Source organism: Zalophus californianus, chromosome 3 (assembly GCF_009762305.2).
Source record: "Zalophus californianus isolate mZalCal1 chromosome 3, mZalCal1.pri.v2, whole genome shotgun sequence".
In the NCBI taxonomy this organism is placed as follows: Eukaryota; Metazoa; Chordata; class Mammalia; order Carnivora; family Otariidae; genus Zalophus; species Zalophus californianus.
Window position 1 is genome coordinate 3,422,828 of NC_045597.1, and position 4,673 is coordinate 3,427,500.

Below are 4,673 nucleotides of genomic sequence, written 5' to 3' on the forward strand. Positions count from 1 at the left end.
TTCTTCTGTTAAAGAAAATGCTATGAGGCTGCCTGGGTGGCTCAGTTGGTGAAACGTCTGACTTTTGATTTCAACTTGGATTGTGATCTCAGGGTCGTGGGATCAAGCCCCATGTCGGGCTCCACACTCAGCGGGGAGTCTGCTTATCTCTCTCCCTCTGTTCCTCCTCCTCCCTCTCTCTCATCTATAAACAAACAAACAAACAAACAAATAAATAAATAAAATCTTGGGGAAAAAAAGGAAAAGAAAATGCTATGAAAATATTAGTCAATATCTCAGTGCTTTGCACATGGAAAAATATGATACAATCTGCCAACTCTCTTACTTGTAGAGTTTGAACAGTTGTTCTAGTTTTGCTTAGCAATAGGACACCTTCTTCCCATTCTTTGACAGCTTCCCTAACTCATATAAGATGAAAGACCTCCATGACGTCAACTGGCAGTCACATCTCCCCTTGGCATTTTCCTCTCATCAAAATCTTACTAGCCGTGCCTTTACCCCAAATCTATTTATTCCATCAAATGATCTCTGAATAAAAGATTACGAGTATATAACCCTACTCCCACTGCTTATCAACCGTGATCCGTATCAGACACGTGGTATGCACATTTACAACTTTGTTTTACAGTTAATTTGGGCACATTATGACCAGTGCAGATTATGCATTCTTGGACTCCACGGACCACCCTGACGGATTTTTGCAAGACACTTCACACAGCAGCCTTGTAAGGAGTGTTCATTGACCGCATGAGTGAGGGAGGGGAGCTGACAACTCAGGCGGGCTGTCATCTAAGAAACACCTAAATTGGTGAATGATTACACCATCACAATAACACGTACCATTCTTCCTCTGACCTGTGCTGTTGTTTTGGAAGTCAGGATCCTCTGGTCACATCCATCAGACGTATGGATTTACTCCCTTGAGGTGTATTTGCAAAGAACTTTGGTCATCACACTCAAAGCAAGGATGAGGAAAGATCTGGTGCTCCCGTGTTTTGCCAAGAGGCATGCTTCACGGACACCTTCGGTCACAACGTGGCCATCCATTGCTCAAAATCGTGTTTAAAATTTTACTTCAGAATGCTCACAAGTAACCCAAGGTGAGTACATTTATCTTGGGGAGACAATAAATTTGATTTTGTAAATGAAATTGTTGCTTTCGGCCTCTCTGACGGAGCAGGATGTTAGAGTAGCGGAGCCGTGGGATTTCAGTAAGAGCCGTAAGCAGCCAGGTAGCCTGTTTTCAAATGGCTCCAACACAGACCACTCGGGTACAAAGGGTCAAACACAGTCCAAACAAATGCTTGACAATAATAGGTACAAAGGGCCCCGTGTCCGTGGTGAATGATTAATCATAAGCTATCATAAACAAAAGTGTTCTATACATTTGATAAACAGGTTTCTAGAAGACTATGGAGCAAAGTCACATCTTCCAAAACCCAATGTCAGCTAAGGTGGCTATGTTCTATTTGGGGGCTTTATATTTTTGAGGGTTTTCATGAGAATTTTGAGTCAGGCTAGGGTGACTATGTCTGCACTCGCAAGTTGGTGGGTTACATAAATGCGTCCATAATTAAAATGTACTCTTAGCGTTTTTACATATTTCTTTCATTCTGTTCTCCATTCAGCAGGTTATTTTATGCACACTCACTCTCAGAAGGCGCTAGAAGGAGACATCTCCTTTTTTTGGCTGTATATTTCCTCCGCTCCTGGGAAGGAGGGAGCAATTAGCCAAGACAACCACTAGGATGGAAAAGCTGTAAGCCCATTCCACAAAAATAAAAAGGAAACATGGCCAACACTCAGAGTAGCCAAAGAATGAAAGCGTGACTATATATATGTATATACATATATATATATATATATATAAATATATATATAAAAGATGAATAATTGTTTTTTCACAAATGTGCTGGAATGTATAGAGCCAAACACATGTGGCCCTCCCAAGTGGCCTGCTTGGAAGATAACACGACCATTTTCCAATTTCCCAATAACTCTGCTGTAGCTCAGAATACTTCTGGTGTTTGATTTTAAGAACTTATATTGAGACTTACTTTGTAAGTCACATAAGAAATTTGTTTGCTTCCTCAGCCAAGGGGTCAACCGTGGGACGGAAAGGGTTCTGAGGACCTTTCTCGGTCCAAAGGAGAGGGAACTAAGCCCATTGCGCTGGCAAAGAAATGACCGCAGAAAGAAATGGCGGGCCAACCAGAAGTTGGGCTGGCCTCAGGGACTTACGGGAATTATCAGGAAAATGCAAAAGAAATGGGCTCTGGTGACGATCCTGCTTCTGAGAGCGTGGCCATGGGCAACAGAGGAAACGCTCTGGACATGGTTTCAGAGCCTCCTTGGTCCCTGGGGGAAGAGAGGGGAGGCCTTCCTCTTTCTCTCCCTTCTCTCACCATATCTTCCTCTTCCCCAGGACCTCAGGCCACGCCTCGCGTTTCTATGGCCAGTGAGACCAAACAACAAAGCCAACAAAACACCTGAATTCCAGAACCTTTTGGTCGTGAAGGGCAACGTGTCTGATTGAAGCAAGGAAAGGAAATGGGTGGCAGAAAATACAGCCCCAAGTGTCTTCTGAAGACATTCTTTCTTTTGTGTGTCAACAACTGTGTTTTTTCTAAATTCTAGAACCTTTATTCTCTTCCTTCTCCTCTCAAGAAGACAGGTCGGAAGGATCCATGAGCGGAGGTTCTCACAGATTCATGTTTTCTCTACCTTATATCACAGCCTTTCCCACGGGAAAGAGCCCTGAGTGGGTGTATCCCCCCAGGCACGTCCCGGGAGGCCCCCTCCTGCACTGGCCTCCCCACGTGTCCCCAGTCTCTGGGATCCCTACCGTGAAGCCTCTTGGTTCCGTTCTGCCCTCTAGGGCTGGGTCAAGGAGACCAAAGCCCATGGGTTTTGAAGGGATGTTACACATTCTGTGACTTTATCACCATTTTATGCCAAATTCTCTTTACAATATTCCTTCAAGAGGCCCTCCAGTGCCCAGGAACTCTCCTGTTGGAGAGAAATCTCCACCGCCCAAAGGGATGGAAGTGGTAAGGAGATAATGCGTGGAGCTTGTATAGTGCAAGGCTGGGGCACCCCAGGAACTCCAGGGAATGGTTCCTCCTTCAGAAAGCTCGGGCAAGCATGGAGGGGTGGGCCTCACCGATCTGAAGTTCACCCCCCATAACTTCCACCTGTTGGCTCCAGGGGTGTCACTGAAACCCTACAAAACCAGGATGACCCTTGAACACTGCTCCATGCTTACCTTTCTCCCTGTCCAACAGCCTTATTTTCAGGGGTTCTTCCTGAGATGTGATTGTTCTATTACATCCTAGTTTCTTTTCACCTGCCGGCCAAGTATTTTCAAGTGACCATTTTGATGGATATGCTAATGTGTAGGTAACGTCAGATCATCAAGTCATGAACCTTAAGTATATACAATTTTTTAATTGTCAACCATAGCTCAAAAAGGCTGGGAAATAATTACGTATGTTTCGTACCGTGATAGTATTTTATAGTATTTTTTTTCAATAAATTCATGCTTCCCTTTCTTAAAGGTCCTGGAACCAACCTTGAACTGACTCTCGCTGGTGGTGGTGACAGGAGCAAATCTGTAATAACTCTTGGGATAGACCTCACGGCGTAGCAAGCACATTCCCTTCATATCAGTCCTCTGAGGGAGCACACTTTCCACCAGCCATTTCCAAATGAAAACCGCAATCAAGTCCCTTGCCTGCAGGTTCAACAGACGTCCAAGCTCACGTGGAAGGAGAAGGATAAAGCCAGATCCTCCAGAGCTGCACTCCCTTTTGCACCCTGCTCTGCCCTCTGGCTCTCCTTTTCAATCTGAATATGGCTACAAGGTCCTTTGTGTTGCCTGTTTATACTTTGCAAGTCTAGCTCTTTGGAACTTGAGACTTGTGGCAGTATTTCCAGAGCTCCCCCTTTCTCCACTATCTTTACCTTTGGTTATACGCCCATCTTTTAACATTACGTTCGTGAACCGCAAAGCACCTGCGCCTGCAGATTACCTCTGGGGACTGACACCAGCTGGTCAAACCTCGTGCTGTCAGGCACGTTCCCTATCCTTTCTTTCAATCGGATCTGCCTTTCAAGGGATCTCTTTACCTTTCCTCTGAAAGTTTTGAATTGCCTTGCTGATGCCATGGTTGTATGTATGACTTTGGAAAGACTTTGCTTTTTGTCTCTGTCCCCCAGGGTACGTATTTCTTCCTCTTTTTCCATTAGTAGTCAACTGCAAAGGCTTTTCCATTTCAGACGCACAGGTCCTATGGTCTCTGTCACAGCTGCTCACATCTGGGTTGTAGAGCAAATCAGCCAGAAGCAATGTGTAAATGAACGGGCAAGCCATGTTCCGATAAAACTTTATTGATAAAAGCACGCAGTGTGCAGGATTTGCCTGTAGGTTATCGTTTGCCTCCCCTGGCCTTAGACTATAAAATTTCCTTTGGAAAATCAAAAAGCTTTTATCTAATATGAAACCATTGTGGATTTATGAGTAAGTTCAACGCAGTAAAAACCAAACTCCTTTTCTACTCAAATTAGCTCCTTCCCCAGATTTCCCTATTTCTGGCAATGACAGCAACATTTTCCAACTCATACACATTTAAAAATGTAGAGTTGAATATTTGATTCCTCCTTTCTGCTAACTG

At 44.3% G+C, this 4,673-nt stretch overlaps 1 long non-coding RNA gene across 1 annotated transcript; it reads left to right on the forward strand.

Annotated features, from left to right (window-relative positions):
• The first annotated feature begins 861 nt into the window (after nt 1-861).
• LOC113920805 lies at nt 862-3,796 on the forward strand. Its single transcript, XR_003519376.1, has 3 exons — nt 862-1,100; nt 2,426-2,697; nt 3,558-3,796. It is a non-coding gene; the product is annotated as an uncharacterized LOC113920805 (long non-coding RNA).
• The last annotated feature ends 877 nt before the right edge of the window (nt 3,797-4,673 follow it).